The sequence below is a fragment of the Lissotriton helveticus genome, chromosome 3_2 (assembly GCF_964261635.1).
Source record: "Lissotriton helveticus chromosome 3_2, aLisHel1.1, whole genome shotgun sequence".
Taxonomy (NCBI): domain Eukaryota; kingdom Metazoa; phylum Chordata; class Amphibia; order Caudata; family Salamandridae; genus Lissotriton; species Lissotriton helveticus.
Window position 1 is genome coordinate 333,179,806 of NC_136062.1, and position 13,659 is coordinate 333,193,464.

Genomic DNA, 13,659 nt, shown 5'->3' on the forward strand with positions numbered 1-13,659 from the left:
TTCTTATAAATGTTTTTGTGCTCTTACCCGGTGCTTTCTTGGTGACTTGACAAGTTTTTTTCTTAGAAGACTGCTGCATTATATCATTTACCTGCTGTCTTTGACGTTTTGCAGCCTTTCTAAGTCTTTCTTTAGTTGGCATGCTGAAATCTTGAAATGATCTGCAGTTGAATCTGTGGTAAAATATAATAAAAAATGTTATTAACCACTATTACCAAACAGTAAATCAATAACAGTCATCAAAAACTTAACACACTACTTTTTAGTGCTTGGCAAATTTAGAATACAGAAATAGCAGAAAAGAAATGGAATTCATATTCATTTTACCTGTGCTGTTTTATATGTGAATCTGATCTAATTTTATGAGCATATTTTAATATTTTATTGAAGACACTACACATAACCTGTTTTTGAAGGTGTCTTTATTTTTAAATGAAACGGTTTACATTTTTACTTTTCATTTATTATAAATTTTTAAAAATAAATGTTTATAGTTCCATAGGCTCAAGCACGTCAGCTTCCCACCCTATGTCATACAATTCTGACAAATCTGCATCCTCATCATGTTCTTCTTCATCCTCAGGATTTAAATCATCCAAGGGATCTACTTCCACTGATGTTTCAATTACGAGTTCAATTATGAGGTCGAGATCAACTGATTGCTGATTGTCGCTCATGTTGATGTTGTCGTTATCTTTAAAGAAAGAGAACAACAATGAGATGTTGCAGAGTAAGGCACAAATCTCAGAGACTATAATAGTAAAATTGTTTAACAAGAGTAACATTTTGCAGCTATTATTTAGCCATGACCAGCGATGCTGAGGAGGTAAGGCCTATGTCCAAGTTTTCAGTGAACAGGACTCATCTCTTCTTAACCTTGGATAAGCCTCACCAACTCTGTGTCCCCTGCTCATACTTAAATGTAAAGTGGCAGATTTATGTTAACTGACGCATTCCCAGGGATGCACCAGTTAATGTGCACCGCTGCTCTGCCACCCATGGTGTGCCGCATTTACAATGTGGAGCACCATTGAGTGAAAACAGCACAGATGCGTCACGCATCTGTGCCGCAAAAGCAGCACATTGCAGGAATCACGTCGTAAGCGCAACATGTCTACTGCAATGCACAGGAGCAAGCCACACATTGCATGGTGCATCACTCCTTATGCCTGTTTCAAACAGGCGTAATGATTTGATTCAGCAATGCTATAAAGCTGAGTCAGTGAAATCTTCTAAATTTCACTGTGTTAGTTTTACAGGGCTTTCTTGCAAATTAATGCATACCTTGCAACAAAACACCTATATGAAAACTGACGCAGGTTTCATGTGGCACAGGACTTTACAGCATGACACATCTGCCTTGATGCATCAATTTTTAAATATGTCGCCACATAGCAAATCTTTTGCACCGCCGCTGCGTCACAAAAGTGACGCACAGCGGCACAAAAGAGGCACACAGCTATCATAAATCTGTCCCTAACATGTTAAATGATTGATTCAGGATGACGATAAGGTGTGGCCTATCCAGAGGTTTGTTTAAGGTGAGGCCTACTCAGGGTTGCAGATTAAATGGAGATGGGGCACCCCTGAGCCTTGCTGGAGCTGCATGGCACTTGCGATGCAGCTCCAGCAATGCGCCACCTTTACGGCACAGATGCGTCACGCATCTGTGCTGTTTTTGCCCCATGGTGCGCCGCATTGTAAATGCAGCGCACCATGGGTGGCGGAAGAGCGGCGCAGGATGACTGGCACATCCCTGGGGATGCACCAGTCATCATAAATCTCTCCCTAAGCTTCTTATCTTGTTGGAGATGAAGTGAGGCCTGTCTTGCAACATGGTGCATCTTTTGCATCACTGCTGCATCGGTTTTATGTGGCACATTTTTTTTACAGCATGACACATCTGCCTAGATGCATCAATTTGTAATTTTGTCGCCACATAGCAAATCTTTTGCACCGCCACTGCGTCACAAAAGTGACGCACAGTGGCGCAAAAGAGGCATACACCTATCATAAATCTGTCCCTAGCATTTTAAATATGGAGCACCATTGAGTGAAAACAGCACATATGCGTCACGCATCTGTGCCGCAAAAGCAGCACATTTCAGGAATCACGTCGTAAGCGCAACATGTCTACTGCAATGCACAGGAGCAAGCCACACATTGCATGGTGCATCACTCCTTATGCCTGTGTCAAACAGGCGTAATGATTTGATTCAGCAATGCTATAAAGCTGAGTCAGTGAAATCTTCTAAATTTCACTGTGTTAGTTTTACAGGGCTTTCTTGCAAATTAATGCATACCTTGCAACAAAACACCTATATGAAAACTGACGCAGGTTTCATGTGGCACAGGACTTTACAGCATGACACATCTGCCTAGATGCATCAATTTGTAATTTTGTCGCCACATAGCAAATCTTTTGCACCGCCACTGCGTCACAAAAGTGACGCACAGTGGCGCAAAAGAGGCATACACCTACCATAAATCTGTCCCTAGCATTTTAAATGATTAATTCAGGATGACGATAAGGTGTGGCCTATCCAGAGGTTTGTTTAAGGTGAGGCCTACCTACATTCATGGGGAAATGAATTAAAATGTCCTTAAGACACATGAAAGCGTTTTTTTAAAGCCTTTGCAGCATTTTTGGGTCACTTTTAACATGGCTATGTAACTCAAACTATCAAAATGTAAATTTGCCAAGCACAGGTGGGAGCATATTTACAAGGAATTTGCACCACGGGGAAAGGTCTTACATTAAAATGGGAAAAATAACATCAGAGACACTCCAATGCCTTATAAAGAAGCAGACACCATTATGTCCTAGTCATAAATGTTAAAAGCATTCCTTTTCCTCAAAAACGATTTTCAAGTCTTAATTTGAAAACACTGCACATGGGGAAATGACTTAAAATGTCCTTAAGACACATGAAAGCGTTTTTTGATTGCCTTTGCAGCATTTTTGGGTCACTTTTAACATGGCTATGTAACTCAAACATTCAAAATCTAAATTTGCCAAACACAGGTGGGAGCATATTTACAAGGAATTTGCACCACGGGGAAAGGTCTTACATTAAAATGGGAAAAATAACATCAGAGACACTCCAATGCCTTATAAAGAAGCAGACACCATTATGTCCTTCCCATAAATGTTAAAAGCATTCCTTCACCTCAAAAACGATTTTCAAGTCATAATTTGAAAACACTGCACATGGGGAAATGACTTAAAATGTCCTTAAGACACATGGAAGCGTTTTTTGATTGCCTTTGCAGCATTTTAGGGTCACTTTTAACATGGCTATGTAACTCAAACATTCAAAATCTAAATTTGCCAAGCACAGGTGGGAGCATATTTACAAGGAATTTGCACCACGGGGAAAGGTCTTACATTAAAATGGGAAAAATAACATCAGAGACACTCCAATGCCTTATAAAGAAGCAGACACCATTATGTCCTTCTCATAAATGTTAAAAGCATTCCTTTTCCTCAAAAACGATTTTCAAGTCATAATTTGAAAACACTGCACAGCTCCTATGCACAAAAACACCCTGTCAGTACTAATACTTCACATTTTCTCCAATTACAATTTCTCAAAGAAACAAAATCTATTTGTAAAACACTTGAGGCAAAGCAACATTTTAAAAACACAACTTTCTTCATAATTTTCTCTTTAAAGCACACTATTCTCTATCTAAATTAAATGAATCTTTTCTCACCTTAGCAAATACTTTATGAGTTTCAAAACAGTCTCAGAAACACATCACTTTGTCTTTAGCAGAGCAAAAGGTATGCACTCCAGAGTCTGCAGCTATCAAAAGCACAGAAATGCTGTAATTCTTCACACATATCTCTCATGTCACCCAATCAAAACTCTTCCCTCACTTTTTTCAAATCAAAACCCTTCCCCCTCTGCCCTCTCTGCCTTTTTTGCATAGCAACCACCTCTTGGAAGACCTCTGGTGTTTGCAAGTTCACACAACAATGTTTCAATTGAACTCTGAACTCTCAGTGCACCTGCATATCCAGTGCAATCTTTCATTTAATGATTTTTTCTTGACCATTCAAAATACATCTTTCAAAGAACTCATCCATGCACCCTAACTTTCTGTTTTCAGCAATCAAAATCCACCAATCACTGTTACTGCTTCATTAACACAGAAACTCCACAGTTTTTTTCATTTTAAACTCTTATTTTTTCAACTGCCATTTCATTGCCACACTTCATCTGACTGCAGCAGAACCTTCTCTCACCATGTTTTCTGTCTGGATTGTTGGACATAGTTACATCTACTGGGCTCAGAGGTATGCTGATAACAGAAATTTACCTAACCTCAATTTACAAGATGTGGAAATTAAGTGGTTTGGACACAGAGGATTAAAATGTCACCAATTGATACCATTGGTGAAAACCTTTATGCATTTGCCAAAACCTGACCTGTTAATTGTGCACTGTGGAGGTAATGACTTGGGCACTTTGACTGGGGTAGGTCTGGAAATGCTTTTAAAGGACACCTTTGAGCAATTAATGGCACTTTTTCCTCAGACTGCCTTGGTATATTCAAATATATGCCAAAGACAGAAATGGAGGTGGTCGAACCAATTTTGTCCACAAATTGAGAAGTCGAGGAAGCATGTAAACAAATCTGTTTCAGCTTACATGAGAGACCATGGAATGGGCTCCGTGTACAACAATAACTTGCGTTACTACATGCAAGATATCTACAGAGGAGATGGAGTTCACTTCTGAGATGAGGGCAACAGAATTTTCATTCCGAATTTAAGACTGTGCATTGGTACCTACTTATAAGTACCTAAATGTACCATAAACCCAAAAGCTCTTCTCAGAGCTACCCTACATCTGATCACTCACAATTATTATTTTACTCTAACTTTTTTCACTAATTTTCAACAAAGTACGCTCCCCGGGGCGCTACCCGGTACGCGGACCGGAAGCTAACCTCGCGAAATTTAAAAAAAAATACTAATTTCTGCACATATGGGCCTCCTCAGCCACCCTCAAAAAACCTAGGGGGTCAAGATAAGTCTACCGTGCCCCCTTCTACCCATTCTGAACATTAGTTGCCCTCCATCTTGTATCTTAATTCGACCGAAACACAAAATGGTGGACTCCCGTAACGCTTCAGGTTCGCGTACCGGGGCGCTCGCCAGTTCGCGTACCGGGACGCTCCCCGGGAAGCGCTCCATCAAAAAAGGTGGGAAAGTAATTTACAGAAAAACGACTGGAGACACTTTCACCAAATATAGATTAGCTCATACTACATACCAATCCCTATCATTTTCACAAATTTGATTGAAATTCCATTTAGCCATTTAGCCTGTAGACCTCTCTAAATACCGTGAGGTAAATTACTTCACAAAACACATCTGAAGTGTTGGAATTGACAACCAATGAAAATGTTACTTTCATTTTCTACTTTTTTTACCTGACATTTGATTGGTTATATACCTGAATATATATAAAGGAAGAGAAGGAAACACAGCCATTTTGACTACTACTTCCTGGTGTACATTTCAATTGGATTTTCACTAATCACTTCAACTTCTTTGTAAAGGTAAGTTGTTATTTTAAAAACTGAAGTATATTTTGCACTATCAGTTAATATGGTAAACTTTTTCTGATAGTTATATACTATCCCTCTGTAGTAGTTATAGATTTAGATAGACTTCTCTGTTATAGTTATGGATAGAGTTAGGTTTCTCTTGTATAATTATGAATTTACTTACGTTAAATCACATACACTTTTATATATTCCTACTTCCACTCTGATACTATACACTTCCCAAAGATAAATTCACTGATAAAAACTGCCTATCTAAAATTAATCCCAACAGTGCCCTATCTCTACTAATATATTTTTTTTAATCCAAATTTCAGGCAACATGGAAGGCGAACAGAAAGTTTCAATTCAAATTGTCCTGCAAGAGAGCAGCCAAGAATTAATTGATCCAAATTATATAGAATTTATGGATGAAACTTGGGACCAAGAACTACTGCAATGTGTGCAAGCAGTAGATGACCTCCTTCAAAATGAGGACATTTTACACACTCAGAGATTACAAGCTATGTTCAATGAAAATGACGACATTTCAGACAGTGAAATGTTAGAAATGTTATTAAATTTTGAAACACAATCACAATAATAAATAATTGCTTAAAAAATAAAGAAATTAAAAAATAATCAACAAAACCAACAATCAATTAACATACAGTATTTGAAAACTCCATCATTCTTTTTTCCTTATAGTACGCTCCCCAGAACGCTTCCCGGTTCGCGGACCGGGCGCTCCCCACGCAAAAAAACAAAAAAAAAATGTGGTTTTTTTTTCACTGCGGGGCCCTTTTAAAGCCTCCACATCAAACCTAGGGGGTCAGGGAGGATCTACTATGCCCCCTTATGGTCATTTCCCCCTTTGTTTTGGCCTCCTCTTGTCTCTCGATCCTACCGAGAGACAAGATGGCGGCCGCTCCGGACTGTTTAGAATGTTGACAGACACCGGAGAGCCTATCAGCTTCGCTACGCGAAGTTCCGTTACGCGTCAGGTACGCGAACCGGAGCGCTGCCTGGAGCGCGCTTACATATATATATCTTTTTTTGAACGTTAATTTCTCAAAATCCACTGGAGCACATATATTGAGACCTAGCAAAGGCACATCGGGCTAACAGTCCCTACAATTTTGCCAAGTTTCGTGCAAATCCATTCAGCCGTTCGGCCTAAAAGTGAGGCCAACCGCCCTATGGAAATTAACATGGGAAAAACACGTTTTGGGACCCCCCTTTTTTCTCGGCCACCCCTTGACGAACCCCCCCCCCAAATTTCCAGGGGCTGCTCAGAAACAAAATGTTCCATTTTCCTGAAAATTTCAGCCAATTCCGTCCACAAACGCCAAAGTTATTAGACATAGAATTTTCAAAAATCCCATAGAGAAAAAATCCTAACCATATATACCTACTGGCGACCGCCAGTAGGTAATATATATATATATATATATATATATATATATATTCACTGAAAAAAACATAGGTTATAGACCATATATAGTTAGGAATTAGCATTTAAAAAACCTTATTTTACTCACACAAAACCATTGAAATTCCATATATAGTTAGTTGCACTAACTATATATCGCGCACCCGCAATCCACTGCTGATGATGTCACATATTACATCATTCATGACATGGTCAGTGACATCACTGATGACATCACTGATGACATCTCAAATGACATCACTGATGACATCATCCAGTGACTGTGTGTTTCTGAAAAGTTTAAATATGTTTTACATATTGAAGAATGAGTAGATGTAGAAGTGTCTGGATGAAGGATTTAGTAGGTGCGTGACTGACTGTATGAGTGAGTGATTAAATGTGTCTCACTGAGTGCATGGGTTAGTGACTAAACTGTCTTAATTTGTGCATCATTATGTCTGTTGTTCTGTAAACTGCTGCATGTGTTGGTCAGTAGCTATATGAGTAACTATATGGGTTATTGATTGATTGCCCAAGTATTTGTATGGGAGACTGAGTGTGTGTGTGGCTGGCTGGGAGGTGTGTGACTCTGTGCAGATCAATGTGTACTTGTATCAATGATTGTATAAGAGAGTAAGTATGTGTTAGTATATGTTTCAAAATGTAAGGTGCTCTATGTTTAACTGTATAGATTAGAAAATGGAAGTGTGATTGATTATTTACAGGACTGACTAGGTGTGTGAGTAACTCCATGGATGAGTGACAGAGTGTGAGAGTCTGTATAGGTGTATGAGTGCATATGATAGTGTTGTAAAGATGAGTGATTGTATGTATGAATGATTGTATGGGTAAATGAGTGAATGTGTGTGTAAACATAGGAATCACTGAGTGCGTATGTAGTAACTAGTATTGGTGTGTCAATGGTTTCAAAAATTATACTCTGTATTTAACACTGGGTGTAACAGAGGTTATATTAAAGTGTGAGGAGATGCATTGTATTGTCACATGAATGATATCATCAGTGATGTGGTCATTGATGTCAAATGAGATGTCATCAGTGATGTCATCAGTGATGTCATTTGAGATGTCATCAGTGATGTCATTTGAGATGTTATCAGTGATGTCATTTGAGATGTCATCAGTGATGTCATCAGTGATGTCATTTGAGATGTCATCAGTGATGTCATCAGTGATGTCACTGACCATGTCATGAATGATGTAATATGTGACATCATCAGCAGTGGATTGCGGGTGCGCGATATATAGTTAGTGCAACTAACTATATATGGAATTTCAATGGTTTTGTGTGAGTAAAATAAGGTTTTTTAAATGCTAATTCCTAACTATATATGGTCTATAACCTATGGTTTTTTCAGTGAATTTTCAAGGTTTTGTAAATGCTAATTCCTAACTATATATGGTCTATAACCTATGTTTTTTTCAGTGAATTTCAATGGTTTTTTAATAGCAAATATCATAAGCTGTCGAATGTCAAGTACGTGGTAAGTGAAAACATTTTCGTGTTTATGCACACTGATCTGCTTTGAATGGTGCCCCCCCCCTCATTTCTATTAGGAGTACTCTCTCTTTGCACATAGTGAAGGGTAGTTAACGCAGGCCTTTGCCCCCGTTGTAATACGTCGTGCCTGCTTCTCTCTCCATTTGATTGATTGTTATCCAAGTATTTACTGTTTTAGAATTGGTTCTCTTTGGTTCATTCTCTATTTACAAACAAACACAGAGTCGCAATACTCTGTTTAGTCTTTGCAGATAACGAAAAATCGTGTAAAAAAAAAAGAAAAGGAATCGAGCAAAATCAGTAGGCCACTAATGGGATCTCTTTTTGACCTCGCTAAAATAGAAACATTAGGAACAACCCCTCATGACAAATACAAAACTAGTGAGATGAACTGAACTCCACACAATGATGGCTGCAAAACAGCTCGGCTCCGCCACCCACCCCGCCCAAAATAACGATAAAGAGCGGCTGCCATGATTGGTTGCGGAATGGCCACGACGGAGCTACGAAATGGTGCTGCTCTCATGCTAACCCCAGCTTCAGTCTGAAACATCCAGAAACACTGTAGACTACCAATTCGATCAGTTCCGGTAGCGCCCCAATGTAACCCGGTAGAGAAGGACTAGCCCTCCCCTCTTTGACTGATGGTTCTTGTTGCCTGTCCCTTCTGTTGTCATTTAACAGAACTATTTAGCCTGCTGAAAGGGGTTGTGTTACGACCGCTGGTTGGTGGAGACATTTTGACTATATTCTGGACCTGCGTTGTCGCGTAATGCGTCATATGACGCGCCGCGTTAGCGCATCCGGAAGTCATCCGGGGCGCGCAGCGCGTAACGTAAGCATAACAAGTCATGTGACTTGTTAATAAAACTTTTCATTGGTTCATTTTACTTATCTTATTCTAATGATGAAAGGCTTGGTCATATGACCTAAAAATTACGCTTTTTATCACTTCCGAACATTATTTTTTCTTAAATATATGTTATAATGTTCCAGGCTAATGTACTTTCCCGGAAAATTAACAACTGTCCTGCAAGTAAAATATATTCTTTTTTCGAGAAAAAGAGCGTTTCTTCGTCCCATGACGGAGCCGTTGAGCAAAAGAGGGTCGACCTGCTGTCTTAGTCGCCGATACGCCTGAATATGAGATTCTTATCGATCACTTTATGTTGCAGGAGTAGAAAACACAACAGCCCTTGACTATTTATCTTTACTGCGTTCCTTCGTATTATACCTTTTACCCTTCATGTAATTGGTCTGCTTTATTTCACTTGCCTTTTAATGATTCTAAAACAGTGACTATTATTAAAAACTTTACCAATGTATATACTACTACCATGTTTTCTTTTAAAAACCTTTATTGTGAAAATTTCATTATACAAATACGAGCCTATAACCACGTGGGCCGGCCACGGAGCAAACTGTAATCGTATATGATGAGTAGACATTTACACTGTAGAGGAACGTAACGGGCGGGCCATTAGGTTGCAAGAACTAAGGTGTCTAACAGTTACGGAATCGGTGGACGTACATTTTATAATTAAAATACGACAGGGCCAGTTACTATAAAATTATCTAGATATACATTTGCGGGCAAGTACCATGGGTGACGTTAATTCGAACTTTCAATAGTACAGTAATCAATAACACATCAGAACTTAATATCAATAGGGATGTCGAAATATTCAATCAATTCTCGTCCCCGCCCGCCATGTGCTTCAAAACTGCATACGTATCTCGTGATTTCAAGGTTCTGCAACCAGTACACAACAAGGAGTTACGAGTCCCATTTATTCCGGCGCCATTTTGGGCGAGGACGGGCAGGTCCAGGATATAGTCAAAATGTCTCTACCAACCATCGACTATGATGATGTTCATATGCTGTATTTATTAGAGTAACACTCATCTGTCCACATGAAATTAATTTGCCACAATCTAAACATGTCATTTTAATCTTTCCAAAGTTCTTCTAAATATTTGGGACCATTTCCCTTGCCTCTGATGCTGTCAGTGCCACTTCTTTGATGAATGTACTAGCAGGTCAGGGGTTCTCCTCCAAATCTCTCTTTTATGCAGCACTATAATTAATTGGTGCCACCTCTCCATATGACGATGCATGGTATAGTTACCATAACTATATTTTTTTTCGGTTCCTCTGGAGAGTTCATCGTGGCAGATGAAGCGTGTAACGTACCGGGCATTTACCTTTTTTTGCATGTACAGGAAAGGAAAAAAAAATCGAGCGTCCGAGTTCTAAGGTGTCCCAGGGCCATTTTAGTGGACCAGGCCCAAATCCAAAGAACAGGCCGCCATTTTGAGAGTCCTGTTGCAGCCGCCTGTCGCTGTAGCATCAAGAGCAGCCGAAACTCAGCTGAATGGCAACTGAAACGGTAAAGGGGCGCCCCACTACAGCAGACGAGCCTCCACCTAGGAAGGCCCATTCACGCCGCCTCCCCCCCCCCCCTTCGGGCACCCCACGCCGTTATTCGGAGCAGTATTGTAGGATGGCCACACCAGTGCGGCAACTTGCTAGACATCACCTCGGTGGTAACCGAATCTCAGCGCCTTGTGGTGTCTTCTATTCAGAAAACATTGTTGTGCTGCCTTCGACCTATTCGCCGCAAGTGCGCACGCAACTCAGTTGCATAGCTTGCTAGACACCACCTCGGTGCTAACCGAATCTCAGCGCCTTGTGGTCTCTTCTATTCCAAAAATATTGTTGCGCTGTCTTTGGCCCCATTCGCACATCGGTCCGCTACTGCCGCCATCTCACAGGCCAACGGGGCGCCCCACGCCGACTTTCAGCATTGTAGGATGGCCACACCAGTGCACCTTACTAGACACCACCTCGGTGCCATCCGGATCTTGGCATCTCAGTGCCTTGTGGTGTCTTCTATTCAGAAAATATTGTTGAGCTGCCTTTGGCCCCATTCGCACATCGGTCCGCTACTGACGCCATCTCACAGGCTAATGGAGCGCCCCACGCCGAGGTTCAGCATTGTAGGATGGCCATACCAGTACAGCAACTTGCTAGACATCACCTCGGTGCCATCCGGATCTTGGCATCTCAGCGCCTTGTGGTGTCTTCTAGTCAGAAAATATTGTTGCGCTGCCTTTGGCCCCATTCGCACATCGGTCCGCTACTGACACCATCTCACAGGCCAACAGGGCGCCCCACGCCGACTTTTACCATTGTAGGATGGCCACACCAGTGCCACAACTTGCTAGACACCACCTCGGTGCCATCCGGATCTTGGCATCTCAGCGCCTTGTGGTGTCTTCTATTCAGAAAATATTCTTGCGCTACCTTTGCCCCATTCACACATCGGTCCGCTACTGACGCCATCTCACAGGCTAATGGGGCGCCCCACGCCGAGTTTCAGCATTGTAGGATGACCACACCAGTACAGCAACTTGCTAGACATCACCTCGGTGCCATCCGGATCTCGGCGCCCCACTGCAGATGAAGTGCCTCTCAACTATGAAACCACCACGGTGACATCCGGATCTTGGCGCCTTGTGCTGGTTCCGGCCTATTCACACATCGGTCCGCTACTGACGCCATCTCACAGGCTAATGGGGCGCCCCACGCCGAGTTTCAGCATTGTAGGATGACCACACCAGTACAGCAACTTGCTAGACATCACCTCGGTGCCATCCGGATCTTGGCATCTCAACGCCTAGTGGTATCTTCCATACAGAAAATATTGTTGCGCTGCCTTTGGCCCCATTCGCACATCGGTCCGCAACTGACACCATCTCACAGGCCAACAGGGCGCCCCACGCCGACTTTTACCATTGTAGGATGGCCACACCAGTACCACAACTTGCTAGACACCACCTCGGTGCCATCCGAATCTTGGCATCTCAGCGCCTTGTGGTGTCTTCTAGTCAGAAAATATTGTTGCGCTTCCTTTGGCCCCATTCGCACATCGGTCCGCTACTGACGCCATCTCACAGGCCAACGGGGCGCCCCACGCCGACTTTCAACATTGTAGGATGGCCACACCAGTGCGGCAACTTACTAGACACCACCTCGGTGCCATCCGGATCTTGGCGCGTTGTGCTGCCTTCGGCCTATTCGCACATCGGTCCGCTACTGACGCAAACTCACAGGCCAACGGGGCGCCCCACGCCGACTTTCAGCATTGTAGGATGGCCACACCAGTGCTGCAACTTGCTGGACACCACCTCGGTGCCATCCGGATCTTGGCGCGTTGTGTTGCCTTCGGCCTATTCGCACATCGGTCCGCTACTGACGCCGCCTCACGTGCCAACGTATTTTCTCCGCATTTTATACCCTATGCCGCATAACAGGTCATGTGACTTGTTTATAAAACTTTTCATTGGTTCATTTTACTTTTGGTTTCCTAATGATGGAAGGCTTGATCATATGACCTAAAAACAACACTTTTCATTGGATGAAAACTTTTTTTTTCCCAAACGATGAAAGCCCCACCTTGTTTCTGGATGTTTCAGACTGAAGCTGGCGTCAGCATGAGAGCACCACCATCTCGTAGCTCCGTCGTGGTCATTCCGCGAGCAATCATGGCAGCCGCTCCCCACCAGAAGCCTACAGGAGTCGGTGGCCCCCAAAACTTTTGATGAATCCTCAAGGCGGAGGGGACGCTTTCGAGAATGGGGTCCAAGACCTAGCAGACAAGCGTCCGATTTCCAAGGTGTCCCAGGGCCATTTCAGTGGACCAGGCCCAAAAAGGAAACAGCCTGCCGCCATTTTGAGAGTCCTGTGACAGCCGCCTATCGCTGCACCGCAAGAGTGGGCGCAACTCAGCTGAATTGCGGCTTTTGACACAGTGGACCAAAAGCGGACGGAATGGCAACTGAAACGGTAAAGGGGCGCCCCACTACAACAGACGAGACTCCACCTGGAGAGGCCCGTTCACGCCGCCTCCCCCGGGGCGCCCCACGCCGTTATTCGGAGCAGCATTGTAGGATACCAAAACCAGTGCGGCAACTTACTGGACATCACCTTGGTGCCATCGTTCTGCTGCCTTGGAACTATTCGCACAACAGTTTGCTACTGATGACCGACCCCCCGCGACGCCCCACGCCAGAAATCTGGACGTTGTGCTGCGTTGGGACTATTCGCACAGCCGACCGCTACTTCGTTGTTTTTCCCTAAAAATGT